This window comes from Amborella trichopoda, chromosome 9 (genome assembly GCF_054954075.1).
Source record: "Amborella trichopoda isolate Santa Cruz 75 chromosome 9, AtrichopodaSantaCruz75HAP2 v2.0, whole genome shotgun sequence".
Classification (NCBI taxonomy): domain Eukaryota; kingdom Viridiplantae; phylum Streptophyta; class Magnoliopsida; order Amborellales; family Amborellaceae; genus Amborella; species Amborella trichopoda.
This window is the reverse complement of record NC_142344.1, coordinates 55,644,121-55,660,406: the sequence shown is the minus strand read 5'-3', so window position 1 is coordinate 55,660,406 and position 16,286 is coordinate 55,644,121. Positions and strand designations below refer to the sequence as shown.

Genomic DNA, 16,286 nt, shown 5'->3' with positions numbered 1-16,286 from the left:
TTTTAAAAATAGTGTATTTTGTACCGTACTTTTAAGCCGTTAATTTTTTAAGATTTTAATAGATATGTCGATCTACACTATTTTTTAAGCTTTCAACTTTATAAATAAATATGATAATATATTTTAAGATTATCATAAAGATTTTCAATATTGAAACTATATTTCTCAACACTATTTGAAGGTAGGCTTTAGAGCTTAGGCTCTTTACATATGGCACCCTTATTTTTGTTTTCTATCATTTTAGAAAAGATGCAAAATTATTTTAACTCTAAATAATTTTTTTATATTTTTAAAAATATTTCAAAACCCCCAAGTCACAAACTCATTTTGAAATTTATTTTTTGTTACTTGTTTAACCACAGTTAATTTGTGTATTGTTAAATTTTACTTTGAATATATTTTTTTTATTTTTAAAACTTTTTTGTACTTTTCTATTTTTTATAGTTTTCACATGCCACAAAAACTCGGTGTGGGGAGTTAGTGAGACTCGCGCTGGGCATGGGCCTAGGTTTGGGCCCGAGTATACTTTTTGAACATCGTATAGAGAGAGAAACCTTGGAGAGAGAAATGCAGCCATGAAATACACAGTGAAGTAGACAATAAGAGAGTGACTTAGAAGAGCGAGAGAGAGAAGAGAGAAGGTGAACTTTTAGAGAGAGAAGGTGAACTTTTAGAGAGAGAAGGTGAGGTTACATAGTGAACAAATCCAAGAGAGAGGAGAGACAAATAGAGAGGAGTGATAAAATCAAGAGGTGACAGTTTGAGAGAGAAACAGAGAGAGGAGTGAGAATCACGCGTAGAGAGAGAAACATAGAGAAGATCGATCGGACGAGAGATGACAAGTGGAGAGAGAAACAAAAACAAAGAGAGATGTGACTCGATGTCCGATACAAATAGGAGAGAGAAATTGAGGAGAGGAAGGAAGGTAGAGAGAGAAACATAGAGGAGAGAGAGTATCGAAGGCAGAGAGAAGCATAGAGAAGAGAGAGAATCACGAGTAGAGTCAGAACGAGGAGAGAGAATCACGAGTAGAGTCAGAAAGAGGAGAGAGAAAGTAAGAAAAGGAAAATTATTTGAAATTTGAGTAGCGCATGCGTAGTCTCGGGTTTCGGTGTACGTACAAATTTTCTTTTCCCTTTTAACCGCGAGTCAGTGAAATTCAAAGATTTACTCGAAAATTTTAAATCCCACTTTTTTTCGAAAAATTTTAGGTTTTGTCGTCTAGCTCCGCCATCAATGCGAGATACACGTGTCCAAATACGGAGCATGTGTCGCCACGTGTCGGTGGCGGCTGGCCACTCTGAGGGGGCCCACGGCCCGAATCGTGGATGAGATACGGTGTCCCCCGAGGTTAAATTCGTGTGGGACGCCGAAAAAGGAACCGTTTGAGGGGCAGTTTCGTCATTTTTAGAGACCGGTATATACGGCCCCTTGAAGGCCTGTAATTTTTTTCAGATGCGGGTATAAAGTGCTCCCGCGGGAGCACTTTATACACCAGCTTCCAAAGAGTTATGAAGGACATGCCTTTTTAGGGCGTTTCAAAACACCGATGGGGTGAATCCTCCACACACGGATTTTTGTTGGACCACAAGATTGCCAATCCGGATCAATTTGAATCTGAAAAAATATTTAAAATAAAAAATAAAAAATAAACAATAAAATAAGGGTTTATAGGGCGAAGATTTAAGGGCTTAAAAAAATGTTAGATATGTTCAAGAAAAAGGAAAAAAAAATATATGAAAGAGGGGCTTTAGGGGGGGAACTAGACCGGTACTACTACATTCTTAAACTAGTTCGATCCCGATTGATTCTCAGTATAGATCTGTGATCCCCGATTTAGAAAAGTGGGTTTTAAAATACTAGACGTTTAGAAAAACTTATGCTCATGTCCTCAAATACCATTATTATAAAAATCGGAATTTTAACTTTCACTTTCTTACGCCCTTCTTTCTTCTTTTATATCATTTCATAATGCCCACAGTTTGGATGTCCAAGCCCTTAAATGAGATGATAGTTTTGAATCATTGATAAAAACTAATAAAGCAGTGACTACATATTTTTAAAATTCGCAATCCCAAGTCATTTGGACAAATCTTGATTTCAGATCATGATGGTCTGTAGTCATACGCAAAAAGTTGACTTTAGATCATGATGGTCCGAAATCAATTAAAATTTTTTTTACTTTGGATCTCAAATCATGATAAAAAGCATTGTTCAACACTTTGTCGTAAAATCTGAAGTGGGGGCATTTGAAAAAACTTTTAAAAAGACTAAAAGAGGGTATTAATGTTAAATACTGAAAATAGGAGAAATTTATAAAATTTCACCGTCTCTTTTTATAATATATTCCCATAGTGTTTTCAAATAAAATAAATATTTCTTCTAAATTATTAAACCCCTAAATTGAACCATTTGAAAATTGGACAGTGTTAAGCGATTGGGTTTCCTTCTACTTTTTTTTCTTACTCAATTTGGTGGCTAAAGTTGAGAGGTCCAGTGGTCCTAAGACTAGTGGAAGATAGAGCTTTACATGAGGGAGTGAAGGGCATATGCTCCCGACGGACTATACAATCTTTTGACTTTTCATAGTTCCGAAACTTTTGGTGCATTTGTGCGCCTGACCTGAACACTGCAAAACGCTTAAATTTCGTACGAGTTTTTCAGTTGTAAAAGGTTTTCTTTACAACGATTTTTAAATTTTGAATTTAAGTGAGAGTTTTGGGTTTAAAGTTGATATGACTTTTAAACTATGGTCCTTCCTAGTGTCCTATATTTCTTGATTTTGAAAAGGGGGTCCAATTTCTCTAATAAGAAGAGCTTGTCTCTATTTGAGAAATAAGTTTTTTTCAACTTAATTTAGACTTTAAATTTAGAAAAGACAAAAGAAAAGAAAAGAAGAAGAAGCATGTTTTCAGTTTTTGTGGGCTGTAAACCTATACGAACATATTGTACATTTACTCCCTCTGTGAGAAGAGCTAGATCTTCATCATTACTTTGATATAAGTGTGTTTCCCTCTCTAAACCCAAAATTGGGAACAATTTTGCTCTTTTTTTTTGTTTTTTTTATTATTTATCTTAATAATAACTGGAAGAAGTGAAAAAATATATGAAGACTTATAATCTCACCGAAAAAATAGCCCTTAATAGAATATAATGACAAACGATTTATTTAGCCGACCCTGATTACTTGGAAAAAAGTTTTGAGATGAAGATGTATTGATAATTTTTATTATTCCAGTTAATAAAATGGATAATGTAGAATATCTCAACCTTATTTCTACAAATAAGATACAACTTTATACAAACTGCACCCTAATACGATATATTATTTCTTCATTTAGACCTATTTACCTTATCTGTGTGATAATATATTTCCTTATTATTTGAGCATGGGTCTCCTTATAATTTTAGCTTAATCCCTTTCATTACCTAATCGCCTTTATATATTCTTCGTATCATTGTAGTTCAATTGTTTGCTTATCTTTATTTGGTGGCCAACTTAGTATATAGTTTGCACCCATGACATGACTTCTCACATACAAACACCATTATCTTTCTTCTTTAACTTTTTCATCTTTTTTCCTTTTCTTTAAGTTGCAATCACTTAGCAATAATCCTAGGATTCTAATAACTTTAAGGCCAGGTCCAATGATATGGCCACAAAAGTTAAAGGTAATCAACTTGCTTGGCAAAGGTTTTGAGGGTGGTTTGGAAAGTTTTATTTGGCCTGACTATGATATATGATTGAAAGAAAGGAAGAATAAAAATTATAAATTTGCATATTCCTTAAAGAAAAAGCATCAACTTTAAACAATCAAAGGCATTAATATTGAACAATCAAATTAAGGGCACCTTCAAATTGTGTTGAAAGATGTAGTCCTGGTATTGGAAAACCTTGTTATGGCATGAAATTCTATTGTTTATAGAATTTAAAGCTCTACAAATCAAGTTGATCTATAAATAATTAAAAAACTTGAAAATAAAATATCCAGATAATTTGTCACAAGATGCATTATTGTTATGATTAAAAATGATTTTTTTTCATATCCCTACATCTTCAGGTCGAGATGATCAATTTGATGGTTTCCTAACATTAAAATATCCTTGTGAGTTTTTGATGCGCAACCATTTATAACAAGAAGGATTGGATTTTGGTGGGTCCACATATTACAACATTTCTACCCCCTGAAATCTATCTTTGACATGGGTCTTTTTATATAAATTTTTCTAAGTCTATCATCTATCCACATTGATTACAGTTTTAAAAAAAATCTCAAAATTTTATCTAAAATTTGTAAATCTATCATCTAGACCACCGTTTAGGAAAAAGTAAATTTTGACCCTGTATAAAAATATCTCGACTTTCTATTCAAAATTTGAAAATTCATCCCATCAATATCATGTTTATTGAAAAAAGGATTTTGACCTTTTGAATTGTGATTTTTATATTTATGTTGGCTGCATCAATTCTTCAAAAATCATCATATATGTGCTTTTATAGCGCCAAATTCATGAATCTATAAAAGCGCCAAATTCATGAATCTATAGTCGAATGGTGCTCTCTTCCTTGAAAACCAAAATAGACACGTTAGTCCGCCGGCTCACCAGCCAACCTTAAAAATTTCACTAAAAGAGGTTGTTTTAATGCCCAAATATCCTCAGATCCATCATCTCAACATCTAGATGCATGGACATAAAAAAAAATATGGATTTCAAGTTTTGAAAACAGTGCATCTTATAATGCGTTTTTTTACCGTCAATTTTCAAGATTTTAAAGTTTTCTTAGATTTGCTTGATCTACACTATTTTTTAAACTTTAAATTTGATAATTATAGAAAAATTATATTTTAAGGCTATCACAAAAAATTTCAGTGTTGAAACCACATTTCTCGATACTATTTAAAGGTGGGTTCTACTTTGATTGTTTAGGGCCTCGGCTCTATACAAACCGCACCGTTTAAATTATCACAAAAGATAACAAAATATAAGGAACAACCGGGGAAATATTCAAAATATTATTGTTCAGTGGTCGATTAAAACACCAAGGACTTCGGTCAAATTCACTTGATCTTTAAGGTTATTTTTTCGTATCTTACCAGAGTGGTCGATCGTGAGATTATTGCATGGTATGAAACTTGATTTTTTTATCAATCCGTGTCAAATTTAATGGCGATCTATTGAGGTCCCACACACATTAGTAGAAAAAAGTCCTATCATATCATTTATCCAATTCGTAATGTAAACTGGAAATTAATTTTTATTTCTAAAATTTTGTACTCGCTTAATAATAAAATTTACTAAGCACAAGTTAACTTAAACTACTAAAATGATTAAATCAGTTCATTCAAATTGTCGGCAAATGATTTTCCAGTATGTATTTGATGTGGACAATCATCAATGAAACTGCTGATGTGATTTGATTTGATTAAAAGATGTTTCATGGACATACAATAATTTGTAAAGGACAATTAGCACTGTAGATTTATAGTTTGGTGATAATTAAACATCACAATTACCGAATGAAAAAGTTTATGTAAGAGTGGCAATGAACCCGGAACTAATCGGGACTCGAGGGTCATACCGATTTGGATCTAGATATGAGTTTAAAAATTAGATTTGTCAGGATAGGTCTGTTGGTCCAAATCTTGAATCCGAACACCATTCAAAATCGCATTACTCTTGATCTGAGCTAACTAGGGCGAGTCTTGAATCATATTCATGATTTTTTAATCATTGTGTGATATCCCTACTGTAGTCATTTTAGAGCACATAAAATTGAAAAAGTGGTCTACATGTCGGGGCACGCATAACTGTATGGCACTCCCTTAGAAATCCCACGTCCATCTTACAGATGGATGCTCTCTCACCAAAAGGGTAAAATGAACGGTTGAAAATTTTCTTTCAAAAAATTAGCACTTTTAGTATTTTAGTTTTTGTATGTTATTTATAATGATGCCGTCCATGTTAGCTATTATACATACCTAATAGATTAGGTCCAAAATCCATCTCAAAAATATAAAATTAGGTTCTAAATCCAGCTCAAAAATAGATGATGAAGAGGGGATACATATCTACATATAAATCCTAGGACTCATAAAAACTGTGTCAAAAGAGGTTAAGTGTCTTTCTCAAAACTTTCTCTGATGGGATCCTTGCCTAATTGCTACTAAAGAGCAAAGTGTTGATTTTTACTATTTTAAGTCCTTATTTCCAAACAAGAGGTCAGTGTCTGTGCAACCTTTAGACAAAATTACCTTTTTTTTTTATTTAGAAAAATTTTTAGACTTGGTCATGGAACTTTCATTGTTGAAATAGGTCTTGACCTAGGTTTGAATTTAGGTCATGGCCCTAAAGACTCTTTGATTTTGACCTTTGATGGAACATATTGGTTTGGGTCGAATCAACCTTGTATGACACCCTACCTGCCTAATTATTTAACGAATTAATGGCCCCACCACAAAGGATAAAAGGTGTATGATTTTTGCTCATCTTTTGTTGGTGGTTAGGGTGAAAAACATTCTTAGCCCGAGTAAAAAATTTGGTTTTATAAAAAATATTGGGTGGATAGGAGTGGCAACCGGTTAAAACGGGATGGAGTTGACCCGGACTTGAAAGTTATAGGGGACTTGGACCTGGACCCGACCAAGCCTGAATTCACCGGACCCTGACCTGAAAATATAGTGTGGGTGTGACCTAGATCCGACCTAAACATTAAAGTATCTATTTATTTAACTATATTTAAATTTAAAAAATATTGGCGTAAGGCCACTTACCTACAACTACATATAGACCCAATAGCTCTGGGGCGATCTGACGGAAACGATATTATTTCGTATTTTAATTTTAATTTTTTTCTATAAATCTAAATCATATGAAATTTTAGACATCTATTCTTCTCATCAACGCGTACCTAATAAAAATATTAAAAATAAGAATTCATAAATATAAATTGACCAAAATACCCTTAAAATATTTTGGGGGTATTTTGATTAATTTATTTTTCACGAAATATTTTTTTGATATATTTATTGGATTCTAATATTTTTAAATAACACACAATTAAAATTTCAAGTGATTACGATTTATATAAAAATCAAAATCAAAATTTAAATACAAAATGCAATCGTGATGAGCTTGTTTTATTAGGCAAATATCTATATACCCTTAATTTTTAAGTTTTATATCTCAAAAGACCCAATATTTCAAAACATATATTCGGTCATAAAAATTTTAAATTTTATATCTTTTAACTCCCTAAGTTAACTTTATCTCATGTAAACCTATTTTTTTGCCCCAAACAAATATAAAAAAGATATATTATTTCTACACATCATCTTTTTTCACTCTTCACATGATTTTTCCCTAAATCTCTCTCTACCTATTTTTTCACTCTCTCCCCTATGCCTCTCACACACTCTCTCTCCCCTGTTAGATAAACAAAGAGCGTGAATGTTAGAGAGAGAAATTTGAGGGAATATATCACGTAAAGAGAAAAAGGGTTTAAAATAAACATGTCTTTTTTATATTTGTTATGGTTAAAATATAATTAAAAGTAGATAAAATTAGTCAGGGCTTTAAGATATATATTTTAAATCTTTGAGTTTATTGAAATATGAAAACCAAAAATAAAAAGTACTAAAATAATTCCCCTATAATTTAACATCTCTCTCTCCATCACAACTAAGACGCATTTTGCTTAAGTTTGTTGACAGGAATTTGACAAGGACTATCCTCTTTGGGCATAAAATTTGACATCTCTCTCTCCACACCACAACTATCACACATTTTGCTTAAATTTATGGACAGTAATTTGACAAGGACTCTCCTCTTTGAGCATATAATTTGACATCTCTCTCCCCACATCCCTTTCTCTCTTCACAACTATGACACATTTTACTCAAATTTATTGATTCCCTTTCTCTCTTCACAACTATGACACATTTTACTCAAATTTATTGATTCTAATTTGACAAGGACCTCCTCTTCGACCATATAATTTGACATCTCTCTCTCTCCCCACATTTCTCTCTCTTCACAACTTTGACACATTTTGCTCAAATTTATTGATAGTAATTTATAAGGACCTCCTCTTCGACCATATAATTTGACATCTCTCTCTCCCGACAAATGTGTTGTTACACATTTTGCTCAAATTCATTCATAGTAATTTGACAAGGACCTCCTGATTGAACAATTAATTTGAAAGGATCACCCCATTGAGAAAGTGGGGTGGCAAAAGACCCGACCTTAGGTCTAGGTATGGGTCAAAGCTTTGGACTCAAGATGTCGGGTCCAGATCTAGAATTTGGGCCCGAATACGATTCAGGTCCGGGTCTGGGTCGAGCCGGACCCGACTCGAATAACATGAGTGTTGTATGTAGGTATTCATAAATGTTGCCGATACGTTTGTTTCTTAAAAATTTCCAATTATTATGTAAAACAATATGAAATGTGGGTACTCATAAATGTTGTACAATACTATAAACGTTACCAATAAGATAGGTATATGATAAAGAAAAGAAAGGCAAAAATAAAAATAAAAATCTCGGTTACAGGGCAGCATTGGACCCGACCAGACCCAAGACCCAATAGGTCCAAATTTAAGACCCAAATACCATTAAGGTTCAAATCCAGCTGGATCAGGCCCGAACCGACCCGTTGCCACCCCTAGAGCAAACCAATTGGTGGTACCTTACATGTATATTAAGGATTCTTTGAAAAATTAGAAGCCTACACGTAGCAGCCTATCAAGGCCTAGTTGTCTAACATGCACAAGGTTGTCTCTCTCTCTCTCTCTAACATGCAAAAGGTTGTCTCTCTCTCTCTCTCTAACATGCACAAGGTTTTCTTTCTCTCTCTTCTCATGCTAACATTGCCCCTCCTCCCAATGCTATGTTCCCCTCTTCTTCTTCCTCTCCATCCATGCTTCTCTCTCATAAACACTCACAATCACTCTCCATTGGCTTTACATGGAGAACGGTTTTGCCCTTCTCCTCCAAAACCCTGATCCCAGGAGGCATGGGGTGGGAACTTTGCCAAGAGTGCTGTTTATGCTGGTCTTGATGCCATTGTAACTTGCTTTGCTCTCATTTCTTCCATCTCTAGTGGCCACCTCTCCTCTGGTATGTATGCCTTGATGCCAATTTTTGTATGAATGTATAAATTATCTATCATGGGTATATAAGATTTTACATGAATGTGTAACTACGTATGCATGTAGTTTATGTTTGGGTTTGAATGGCTAGATCTATGAATAGTTTTCTTTAGGGTGACCCACATGCTTTAGAGCCAATTACATACACACACAAGCAAAAGTGGCAAAATACAAAAAGAGTCAAATTGACTCAAAAATTACAAGGAAGGTCAATTTTCATAGATTTTTAATTTTTTTCCATATGTCCCTCAGTTTGAGGATACGATCCCCGACTGGGTTTAACTTTTCTTTTACCCTTGGTTTAAGACAATTGGTGACCAGTCCGAGATCCCCATCCCGCAGACCACGTATGATGCGTAGTTTGAGGTCCCCAACCGCACATATTGTAGTGTTACAACACATTACATGCGATTTGAAGTCTCCATCCTTGGATCGTTTATAATGTTGTCGAACACCACAATGTATGCAGTCCGGAGTTGGGGACCTCAAACTGCTAACTAGATTGAGCCTAAGCGAGCGGTCAGAGATCTCCATCCTCAGGCCGCCCATAATGTGGTTTAACACCACAATTTGAGGAGTCCGAAGAAAACTAAAAAAAAAACTGGTTCAGAGATAGGTATCCCTCGACCGAGGGTTATTTTGGAAAAAAAGTTAAAAAGTCTAAGTCAATTTGACTCTTTTTGTAGTTCTCCTTTTTTTTTTTTTTGTACGTAATTGTTTTTATGATTTATATGTGTTTGGAGATCGACAACTATTTGATACTAAGAACGAGCTGACAACAATGTTATACATTGATTATAGTTTAAAATAATAGCCCTCTTATTATTGTGAGACATAGATGAATTAAATTATATGAGGCGTGGAAATTATTCAGTTTCCTTTCCTCCATACTTGAATTGGGGTTAAGAATTCACATCCTAAATGTAAGTACATTACATTTCAATGTTTTCTTTTTATTTTATTTTATTATTATGGTAGTTGCGCTGTTGTACATTTACCAAAACAATGCATATTGTTCTATAAAGTATGCAAATGCTCACCTTTGGATACAAAGACTACGTATATGTGAATTTTGTTATGTTATACATGAATTTCATCAAAATTTCTGTGTTGAATATCCCAGCAGCATGCATCATTGAGTTAGACATATGCATGGTGTCATGTATGCGTATAAAGTATGTACCAATGAGTGCTTGTGCAACTAATCAAATCAGTAGAGGTGGCAATGGACGCGAACCCGACTAGGGAGCCAAGGGGCAGACCTGAACCTGGTCCAGGTATGGGTCCAAAAATTGGACCCGACCGGTCGGATCACTAGTCGGGTCCGGGTCCAGTAATATTTGTTGGGTCTCAATATATGAAATATATTTAATTTAAGTCAAATACATAGATATCTTAATTTTGTCCCAGGTTCGGGTATATCATTTTTTCCGGTTCAGGTCCCACAATATATTTCCAGGTCCAGGTCCCACACTATATTTTCAAGTCCAGGTCCAATTGGACCAGATCCGACCAATTGCCACCCCTAATCAAATGCATGTATCTATGTCATGTATGTAATGCATGTCCATGGATGCATGTATGGATGTGGCAGTGGATGTGTTGGTGTTGGGGTTTTCGAACCTGGTGGCAGCTATTTGTCAAGTAGCACAGAGAAAGACATGACAAAAAGATCGAGTGGGATGTCAGTAACCACGCGCGTCCCCCAACTCCTACATTTGCTCTCCACTTACCAGGATCTTGGCATGGACCAAGGTAATGCCGAGACTGTAAGAATGCCACTCCATTTCCTTCTTCTCGTTTATTATTAGGGCAAGCTTTCTATGTGCCTGAGGACATAGGGGTGGCAATGGACCTGGATACGACCCGGGACCTGAGGGGTAGACCAGATCCGGGTTTGGGTATGGATCCAAAAATTGGACTTGGTGGGTCGGGTTCAGGTCCAAATCTTGGACCTGAAACACTATTTGGGTTTAGGTTTGGGTCCAGTCAGGTTCGAATCTGGTAATATTTTTGGGTCCCAATATATGAAATATATTTAAATATAGTTAAATAGATATTTTAATTTTTGGGTCGGGTCCGGTTAGGTCTGGCTTCAGGTCCCACACTATATTTTCGGGTCTAGGTCCAGGTCTGGTGAATTGGGGTCCGGATGGGTCTAGGTCTAAGTCCCATATCATTTTTTTTGTGTCCGGGCTTGGGTCTGGGTCCCATATCATTTTCTTGTGTCTGGGCTCGAGTCCAGGTGCATCCAAATCTGGGACCGACCTAACCCGTTGCCACCCGTATCAAGACATGTATATTTATAGTGTATTAGAGAGACAACAATCTAATTATGATCAAACTGTTGGGAGTAACTTATTAACAATGTCGTGCATTAATCATTACCTAATAAAAAATTGTCAACACCAATGCCATTATGATGCTTGACATTATTATCCCTAGTCGTTCAATCAAGATCGAACAACTAATTATCTCCAAACATATATAAAATATGGAAAAAAATATACAATAAGATCATTTATCTTAGTGCAGGATAGTCACAATTAAACTTGATCATTGGATGGAAAATTGAGTGATTGTATTTTTTTTCAATAACCAAGCTCAAAGTTTAAAAAAGAAATTTCGTGAAGTTTGTGACACTCAAGTTATCAGATTTCACGTCCGATGGTCTCCTTATGTCAAAGATAAATGGTCTCGTTTTATACAGCCCTATAAAATATTTGTGATAGCATTAAAATATATTTCCATTGTTGATTATAAAATTCAAAGCTTAAAAAGTAGTTGAAAATTTTGAAAATTGACGGCCAAAAAATGCGTTACGAGATGCACTATTTTTAAAATTTGAAATCCATTTTATCTCGTGTCCATACATCTTGATATCGAGAAGATCAATTTTAGGATATTTGAGCATCAAAACAACCTTTTCTAATAAAATTTTTGAGGTGGGATTGTTTAGAGCTTTTTCTAAAAGTAAATGGTTTCTTTGTATATATTTTTTTACAAAAAGGACAATCACATCCGATAGTTAAATGTGAAATTAGATAGCTGAGAATGTATGACAAAGTTCAAATTATTTATCATTTACTTTGAATTCAATCAATTTCCCCAAACAACTGGATTTCATTAACCATTAGGTCACCCAATTTCAAATCTAACCCTAACTATTAGGTCGCTTAATTTTAAATCTAACAGTAAAAGGTGATTGTGATAACACCGTTATATCAAAACTAAATAAGGTAAATTTAATGGCTGGGATTGATTATAACTTTCTTGAATCAAAAGTAAGAGATATTGTTATATGTTTTTACTGGAAGTTGTAGAAAAGAAGCACCCATTCTGGAAGTTGTAGAAAAGAAGCACCCATTCTGGAAGTGAAGCATTTCCGCCCTTGGGCAAATGGTGGGAATGCCATCAGTTGCTTCCTTAAATAGAAATAAAAAATAAATGCTTTTCCAATTATTTGATATTTGGATTGCAAATGTTTTCTAAATAGAACTAAAACATAAAAAGGTGTGGTTTGTATAGAGCCTAGGCTCTAAAAAATCAAATTAGAGCCTACCTTGAAATAGTATCAAGAAATATGGTTTCAAAACTGGAAATCTTTGTGATAGCCTTAAAATATATTTTCATCTTTATTTATAAAATTTAAAGCTTAAAAAATAGTGTAGATCGGCAGATCTATAAAAGCATGAAAACCTTGAAAATTGACAGTCCAAAAATGCATTATAAGATGCCTATTTACAAATTTTAAATCCATTTTTTTCTCATGTGTATGCATCTTGATGTCAAGATAATCAATTCGAAGATATTTGGGTATCAAAACAACGTCTTCCAGAGAAATTTTTGGGGTAGGCTCCAATTTGATTGTTTAGAGCCTCGGCTCTATATAAACTTTTTCCAACATAAAAAGGTGTTTCTACGTTATTCCATAATAAATTATATCATGATAGCCAAAATAACTTTTGAATTTCTGCAAATGGATTGTCACTGTTTGGGTAGATGCAACGTGGGAAATACATTACTACTGTTTGGCTATGTATGGAAGAAATATGAGAAATGCATTACCATCCAAATGTGAAAAATATGGTTATGTTTGGTTAACATGATTAGACTTTGGTTTCAACATGATAAGTCATTAGAATAATATGATTAGAATAACATGATTTTATTGTGAAAATTTTGAAGCATTGGAGGAGTCTAAAGAGGTATCTTATTTGCTTTTACTAATATCTTATGAGGAATATGTTGTGTGAAATTTTTTATTATGATTGTGTTTTGTAATTTCTCATAGATTACTAATTATTATTTTTATTATTTTTGTTTTTATACGAGAGCTGATGGCGGGCTACTACCTAAATTGGGGATAGAGCGATGTAAAAAAATTTTTATTATGATTGCAATAGAAAATTGTCCCTCATCCAGTTCTACAATTGTTCAAATCAATTTAGATTTCCCCTTACTTTCACCTACTAATTATTAAAAAAAAAATTTATATGAGAGTTAGAAGAGAGCTACAACCAAATTGAGAAGAGAGGGATGTAGAAAGTTTTTATTAGGATAGCAGTAGAAAATTGTCATCTTTACACCTGTTCAAATCAATTTAGATTCCCCTTTTCATATCCCCTACTTTCACTTTCTACTTACCTTAGTAATTATAGGGAAATTATTTACAATTTAGATTTTCCCTACTTTCACCTACCAATTATTAAAAAATTTTGTTTTTATACGAGAGTTAGATGCGAGCTACAACCAAATTAGGAAGAGAGGGATGCAGAAAGTTTTTATTAGGATAGCAGTAGAAAATTGTCATCTTTACACCTGTTCAAATCAATTTAGATTCCCCTTTTCATATCCCCTACTTTCACTTTCTACTTACCTTAATAATTATAGGGAAATTATTTTTAGGCCCCCTACTTTCACTTTCTACTTACCTTAATAATTATAGGGAAATTATTTTTAGGCGGGGATAGAGCAAAGACGCACGCGAAAGATTCCAAGATTACCTGTTAACTTGGTAATAGATTCTTCACCCTCACAGGAATTTCGTGATTTTTGGGGAAATCTCACTTAATCTCGCGTAATGTCTTTACATTTTCTTACTATTAAATGTACCCAAACAATGTAAATGTCATATTTCCTTGTAATCTATTGTCACGTAATAGATTTTCACGTACCCAAACGACCCCTAATTGACAAATATTTTAAGGCTATAGTTGAACCAACCAACAATTTTTAAAGGGAGTGGTTTGGAAACCTTAAACAATCAAATTATGGCGTGCCTCCAAATTCAATCATAAATATAATTTTGGTGTTACAAATTCTCAAGATGGCATGAAAATCTATTTTGATATCTAATTATAAAATTTTAAACTTAAAAAATATATCATATCAAGTAGATCTATAAACACATGAAAATCTTGAAAATAGATGGTCCATAAAATGTGTTGCAAGATACACTAATCTTTTTTTCTTTTCATATTCATATATCTTAATGTTGAGATAATCAATTAGAGGGTTTTCCAACATTAAAAACCCTTTATGATGGATTTGTGAGGTAACACCTTAATTTAAAATATTAATGTTGCAACCTTATATAAACTTTTTTATTTTAAAAATATTGGTATGTTTCACTTCAATTTAGAAGTTAAAGCCAAAAACTTTGGCTGGCATATTTGACAACACGGTTTCAAATGATTCAAACACCTTACCATCATTTTTTTAAAAACATCAACACCTTATCATCATCATCATCATCATCATCAGAGCTTTTTTTTAATTATTTGGGATCAACTATATGAATCTTGATCTGCCGTTATACTATATCAATGATCATACCTTCAATGAGGTCATAAGTCCCCATATCTTTTCTCACTACTTCCAACCATTTTTTTAAACCTTCTACTTGAACTAATTCACACCTCAAAACAAGTATTATACTGAATTTGCATTGCAATGGGCAAACCACCTAAACAAGTATTATACTGAATTTGCATTGCAAAGGCCAAACCACCTAAGTCTCCTTTCTCTCAACTCGATATGCATGTATCTATTTAGGACACAGCTTCTATAAGTCCATGACGAAATGAGTCACCTCTTAAAAATCTATTTTTTAGATGGATTATTGGATCTAATTTTTAAGGGCAAGTAATCTCTAACATGGAAATCATGAAATAAATTTTGAAAAGTAAAAATACTAGTTCTATTAAGAAATCATTTGGAGTTAGTTTCAATTGTTTTTAGATGAACCACGTATTTTCACTAATCTTTAAAGATGCAGATGCAGAAATGCAGTCCCCGCCACATGAAACAATTTTTCATCTATTTAGAACTCTGCAAACTCACATTTTCCCCACAACAAATTGCCCCTGTGCAAACATCTTGGAATTAAAATATGCATTCTTAGGACAATGACAAACTCACTTTTTCTTTTTCTTTTTTGTTGTTTTTCTTTCCTTTTCTGTTTTGTGGACTGTTAAACGTGAAACTTAGCGGAGTAATCTTTTCATTACAGTCACCAAAGACCCACACGGTTGTGAATGGCAAGCCGGCTTCTAAGTAATCACAGTCCATGTTTAGCTGGCAGAATTGAAGACCTTGATACTAGAGTATGTTCTAGTAAGGTATATCGACATAAGCATGTTCGTCTAAGGTGTATTGACATTTAACCAATGTTTTAAAACCTGGATTGAGAGGTTGGATCAGTCATTTGCTAGACTGATCCGGGCAAATCAGATTGATTTTGTAATGTGGGAATCATAAATAAATAATAAATAAACTTAAATAATAATTCTAAATATGAAAAGCTAAGAAATAAACAAATAAAGAATGAAGGGGATGAAGATGGGAATGGGAATGGGGCAATTGAGCTATTATGTAGATAGCCACTGGTTCTCTAACAGAATTAGACATGTTTAAGTATAGCAGACCAATTCCAAGTTTTGATTAGGAGTAAGGTCGGTCCCCACCAGTCCCTCAATCGGAATCACTTTCACTATTTAATACGAACATACGTTTTCATATTCTAGAGTGTGAGAATATACAGGATACAAAACTTTCAACTTGAAAACTTCGGACACCTCTTTTTTTTAAAAATTTAATTAGATATACATTAATATTACTCAAAATCTCA

The 16,286-nt window shown here is 33.7% G+C and overlaps 1 long non-coding RNA gene across 1 annotated transcript; it reads left to right on the top strand.

The window, feature by feature from the left end:
* The first annotated feature begins 8,922 nt into the window (after window positions 1-8,922).
* Window positions 8,923-15,941, top strand: LOC148780671 (uncharacterized). Its single transcript, XR_016041578.1, has 2 exons — window positions 8,923-9,122; window positions 15,669-15,941. It is a non-coding gene; the product is annotated as an uncharacterized LOC148780671 (long non-coding RNA).
* The last annotated feature ends 345 nt before the right edge of the window (window positions 15,942-16,286 follow it).